The sequence below is a fragment of the Sinocyclocheilus rhinocerous genome, unplaced genomic scaffold, assembly GCF_001515625.1.
Source record: "Sinocyclocheilus rhinocerous isolate Xijiao unplaced genomic scaffold, SAMN03320098_v1.1 scaffold1048, whole genome shotgun sequence".
NCBI lineage: Eukaryota > Metazoa > Chordata > Actinopteri > Cypriniformes > Cyprinidae > Sinocyclocheilus > Sinocyclocheilus rhinocerous.
In genome coordinates, this window is record NW_015649578.1 from 764,170 (window position 1) to 770,901 (window position 6,732).

Below are 6,732 nucleotides of genomic sequence, written 5' to 3' on the forward strand. Positions count from 1 at the left end.
AAATCAATAAATCCACTGCTCTCTTGTCTCCTCTGAGGCTGGGACTCTAAACAGTGTTCTGTGCTCGTCTGTGCAGCCAAAGACAGAACAGTTTAGTATGTTTTGCTCAAACTTTCGCCATGGCATTAGAGTATGGGATTACATCTCTGCCACATTTCTGCGAGCGAAAGATCATATTTTGAGCGCGCAAAAGTGCGTTTTACACGCGCGCGAACTGAGTTTTGTGGAGAAAATGTTTGTCTCGCAAAGAAGAAAGTATTTTGAGCGCACGAAAATCAGTTTTGCATTTAAAATAAGTTTTTGGACGTTTGCAGACCTTCTCTTTTGCGCGTGCAACGTTTCACTAGCTTGCTCACCTGATGCCCCCCTCAGTGCTCGCTAAATGCCAACAGCTCTCGTGCTCAACACAACCCAGTGTTACAATGTGCCATAATTCCAGCCAATCAGAGACCGAGGCTGCTAAATTCTGATTGGCTGCCTTGACAACCAATCACAGCATTTCTTGCATTACCTCGACAGCATAAGAGGACAAATACAGTGCATGCATAATTATTATGCAAGTTGATATTCTGATCAATATTCTGATTTTTTTTCCAAGCACATTTTACCAATAATTATAACTACTATTAATCTTGTATTTAATCATTTATAATTGATATATAATTATTCATGAAGGCTGAAGGCTGAAGTGAAAAATGTCTTATATTCAGGTGTGCATAATTATTAAGCAGATTTTCTTTTACAGATAAAATGAGCCAAAAAAGAGATTTAACTCAGACTGAAAGTAAAAAATTATGAAATGCCCATGAGAAATATTCCAAACTAATACAATACTAGAAATTGCAAAGTTAATGCATAACCATTGGACAGCAAAATGCTCAGTGGGTCAGTAGGGTCAGTCAAAAACATGTGGAGAAGAAAAGATGCATGTTAACTGCAAAAGAATTAGGAATTAAGGTGAAGAAGTAGGTGTGAAATCACCAGGAACCATTTAGTCTCCAGTGCCACCATTTTCCAGAACTGCAACCAACCTGGAGTCTCCAGAAGTACATGTCAGGTTCTCAGAGACTTAGGTTAAGTATAGAGCAAGCTAGTGAAACCTTGCACGCGCAAAAGAGAAGGTCTGCAAAATTTCTTATATTCAGGTGTGCATAATTATTAAGCAGATTTTCTTTTACAGAGAAAATGAGCCAAAAAAGAGATTTAACTAATTATTAAATGCCCATGAGAAATATTCAAAACTAATACAATACTAGAAATTGCAAAGTTAATGCATAACCATTGGACAGCAAAATGCTCAGTGGGTCAGTAGGGTCAGTCAAAAACATGTGGAGAAGAAAAGATGCATGTTAACTGCAAAAGAATTAGGAATTAAGGTGAAGAATTAGGTGTGAAATCACCAGGAACCATTTAGTCTCCAGCGCCACCATTTTCCAGAACGGCAACCTACGAGCCTCCAGAAGTACAAGGTGCCAGGTTCTCAGAGACTTAGCTTAAGTATAGAATCCTAAAAAATTACCCCTACTTAATAAGAACCACATACTGAAGTGTAGTAAAATGCTTGAAAACTGATTTATAGATGCATGTTAACTGCAAAAGAATTAGGAATTAAGGTGAAGAAGTAGGTGTGAAATCACCAGGAACCATTTAGTCTCCAGTGCCACCATTTTCCAGAACTGCAACCAACCTGGAGTCTCCAGAAGTACATGTCAGGTTCTCAGAGACTTAGGTTAAGTATAGAGCAAGCTAGTGAAACCTTGCACGCGCAAAAGAGAAGGTCTGCACACATCCAAAAACTTATTTTAAATGCAAAATTGATTTTCGTGCGCTCAAAATACTTTTTTCTTTGCGAAACGAACATTTTCTCCACAAAACTCAGATCGCGCGCGTGCAAAATGCGATAAAATATCATAATATGATAATTCGCGAGCAGAATTATGGCAGAGATCTAAGCCTATATTAGAGCTGGTACACAGTTGTCACTTGCGAAAACACAATAACGGTGCCGTGGGTGTAAACTTACAGATTAAGGGGCGGTAATATTATAATGAGATCCCTTTGCCACGTCACCAAGGGAGCGAAATCAGACGCGCTTGTTTTCTCAGACACTTGCAGAATAAGGCTTCCCAAAACAAAGTTACTGGGTTAATCTTTTTCACGTTTCCTTGGTTGGTAGATGCACCGGGGACCTGATTATAGCACTTAAAACCTGGAAAAGTCAGATTTTTTACGATATGACACCTTTAAATAACTGCAGCCTTGGTGAACATAAGATATTCAGTTTTTAATTCATTCTTAATTGTAATATACTGACATGTAGCCTAAAACATTTGGAACAAACTTTTTTTTTTTTTTATAGCATTAATTATTGTGCTAAATTTGAAAAAGTTTTTTTTTATTTTTTTATTATTATATTCTTTTCTTTTCTTTTTTACATGGCACACCACAAATGAGTGACACCCTTAATTGATGACCTAAATTATTTGGATGACAGTGTCCACTAACAGACAACTGTGTGTTTTGTCATTTCCACACACACCTGTGCTTTAAGGCTCTTCTGTGATAGTGCTTTGCTCTTCTGTAATGCTCCATTGCCTGACTCCACGTGAGAAACGTTCTTCTCTTCGTGACAGTCTTCCTCCTCTCGTCATACTCACACGGGAGAGCGCGTCGACAGATCCTGGCTAAATCACAAGAACACATACTGGATGTGCTTTTATTGGTGAGACACACATTTTGTGTAAAACACAGCATGAGGCATGAACCATAAATGAAACAGTTAGTGATTTGGTATACAATAGAAAATGTATAAACTATACATACATTTGTAAAATTTTACTTAAAGTCCATAAAATGCATTTAAAATTATTCCTAATACATTATAATTCATTAAGAATAACACACACACACTCACACTCTCTCTCACACACACACACACACACACACACACACACTCACACTCTCCGTGTTTCCATGTTTTATGGGGACTCTCCATAGGCGTAATGGTTTTTATACTGTACAAACTGTATGTGCTATTGCCCTACACCAACCCTACCCCTTACAGGAAACTTTGTGCATTTTTTTTTTCTCAAAAAAACTCACTATCTATGATTTATAAGCTTGTTTCCTCATGGGGACCTCAAAAATTTGGTCCCCATAACGTGATAAATACCAGGCACACACACACACACACACTATCATTAACATAAACATAACATTGAGTTTTACATCACATGTTCCATGTTGCAGTTGAATAAAACAAAGAAAAATATATCATGTATGGTTAAAAAAAGTGGTTGACCATTTCAGTGACCAATGTTGATTGTAGTTTGGCCAATGTAATAGTGATATACACAGAAAATCTAATTTAATGACAGCAAATGAAATAAAAAGTACTTATATAATGAAGACTTGATTTCAATTGTTATATTAGTATAACTGATACACTATTATAGTTTTTGTTAATATTTTGAATTAGATTTTATTATTGTATTCTCTGTTTTTTTGTCTATATATTTGTCTATATATCTAGTTTTTATTCTGTTTTAGTTATTTTAGCACTTAAACTAAATGTAAATGGGAAATGTTGCAATGGCAATTAGCAGAAATAAAAATGTTATTTTATTTTATTATTTTATTTTTTCCAGTTAATATGTATTTCATTTCACGCAATGAAATGTTTTTATGGTTTTACTTTTAGTTAACAATAATAACCCTGCTTGTTTTATCTACTCCAAATTTACAATAAAAAAAATAAAAAAAATAATTTTATAAAATGATTTTATATTTAATTACACAAGATGACACTTCTGAAGGCACAATTGTTGATAAAAATATTATATGATTAATCGTTCTGACTGATATCTTGATGTATCCGCAATATCAGCAACACTAACCAGAAATGCAAAAAAAATGACTTGTTTCAGATGACTTGCAGCTCTGTTTGGTGCAGACAGTGGTGCCTAAATGAACCATGACCGCTTTAAACATGGTATCTGATATCCACCATAAAATATCTGCCAGTGCTCTTCAGGCTGTCACAGATATGAGGTGTACCTGTTCTGTCGTGTGTGATTATAAAAGGCTCTGGCGGTCTGCTGCTGGTGGACACACGTAACCCACATGGAAAAGCTCACGTTCAGTCTGTGTCTCTCTGTTCTGCTCTTCATCCGTTCAACAGCACACCTCTGCTGCTCACAGTGCGGCCCAACGGCCTAAAACACACACATCCAGACAGAAGAGGATCTCAGATACAAGCTGCAAGTCAAAGCTCACCACATACCTACTATACCTACATAGAAAACTGAAGGCCATCAACTGAACTGACTTGCCTTAACTTGACTTGATTTGTGAACTGATGAATAACATTAGGAATGCGTATTAAGAAAGTAAAAAGGGTATGGACCCCTTTACCTTAAAACACATTCCCAGCCTTCTGTAATCCTAAAATGTAATGATTTTAGTTACTTTCTAAGTTATAGAATCTAGGAGTGCCCATAGATTAAAATAGGTTTTGAAAACAACTAGAATTGCAGGTCTTTTAATATTGCTGTGGATAGTGGTGGGTATTGGAGTCAAAAAGGTTGAGAACCACTGCTTTAAATGCACAAGGGAGAAAAATAACAAGCATAATGCTAATGAAGCTTCTCTAAACATGTTGACATGTTTAGTGTAACTAAGGCAAAATCATAACATCTGCTGTTCCATATTTACCAGTCTGGTCCATGCAGTGAAGCAGCGTCTGAGTAAACTGCTGTCATGAGTAACTGCCGCTTGCTGCTCCAACATACGTTTCTCGTGTCTCTGCCAAACCATTTGTTTCCACTGAATGATTGAGTGAAAGAGCACCCTACTCTCCTGTATCAAAATAAATAAAGAAACACATACATAAATAAATAACCTTGTCCCTGAGTCCCTCGAACAACAAAATGATCTGTTCCAAACCCATATGACTTTCTCTCTTCAGCACAACATTTTTCATTCTTCAGATACAACATAACATTCTTCAGATACAACATAATGGATGTAAACTGAGCTGTTAAGCTTAAAAAAAAAAAGCCATATGACTCATATGCTATATCCCAGAGGTTGGGGACTCGATTGGACTTGACTTGGCTCAAGTCACAAATTTAAGAACTTGTGACTTGCTTGATTCACTGAAGAAAATAACTTGACTTTGACTCAAGATCCAATGACTCTAGACTTGACTTGAGCTGCGTGACTCGAAAGTGACTTTCTAACAACTGTAATCAAATTATTTTTTAAAAAGAAATGATAGAATCTTTTGGAGAGAAGATAATCTTTATTTGTTTCTTTTGGATATAAATACTTTAAAATGGACTATTCTCATAAAAAGAAATTTGCTGGATGCACAATTTGCAAAGCCAGGATATCAGACACAATCACCACAACTTCACATTCGCCACTTCAAATAGGAAAGGTTTGTAAGCTATAACCTGTTCATTATAGTTAATTTGTCTAATATAATGTGCAAATCTAAATGATTTACACAAGACTTATTATGGGATCCTACACTCTAAAAAATGCTGGGTTGTTTCAACCCAACTTTGGGTCAAATATGGACTAACCCAACTTTTGGGTTAAAAATTTAATGTAAAAATTTAACCCAATCTCGACATAGTTTAATGTCGTGAGAAAACATATAAACAGCCAACAGCAGGACATAGTAAAAAACGTAGGTGAGGGCAGCAAGTGGCTTGCCATGTACACAGGCGCCATCTTGTTTCCCCTAATAACATTAGTACTCAAGATATAACAAAGAATATGACATTTAACAAGAGTCATGCAAAAAAAGGTAATAACTGGTTACAATAAGGTTCCATTTGATGTTTGTTACAGTTTTTTTTTTTTACAATCGCTAGGACACATTTATCAATACTTAGGTCACTTTTCCAAAACTCTTCAGACAGCAAGCACAACATCAGTCTATGTGGGCTAAACTGTGGATCATTTATCGTTGCTTTGGCACAAAATGCATTCATTGACGACATCTGTCAAATTACATGAATTCTTTTCTCACTTCGACACAAACACCATCAAAACTACTGTTTTCAAAACCGTTAAATTTACACTCTAAAAAATGCTGGGTTAAATACAACCCAGTGCTGTGAGAAAACATATAAACAGCCAACAGCAGGACATAGTAAAAAACGTAGGTGAGGGCAGCAAGTGGCTTGCCATGTACACAGGCGCCATCTTGTTTCCCCTAATACCATTAGTACTCAAGATATAACAAAGAATATGACATTTAACAAGAGTCATGCAAAAAAAGGTAATAACTGGTTACAATAAGGTTCCATTTGATGTTTGTTACAGTTTTTTTTTTTTACAATCGCTAGGACACATTTATCAATACTTAGGTCACTTTTCCAAAACTCTTCAGACAGCAAGCACAACATCAGTCTATGTGGGCTAAACTGTGGATCATTTATCGTTGCTTTGGCACAAAATGCATTCATTGACGACATCTGTCAAATTACATGAATTCTTTTCTCACTTCGACACAAACACCATCAAAACTACTGTTTTCAAAACCGTTAAATTTACACTCTAAAAAATGCTGGGTTAAATACAACCCAGTGCTGGGTAAAATAGGGACAAACCCAGCAATTGGGCTGTTTTGACCCAGCGGTTGGGTTAAATGTTTAACCCAACATTCTGGGTAGTAACCCAACCGCTGGGTCAAAACAGCCCAATTGCTGGGTTTGTCCC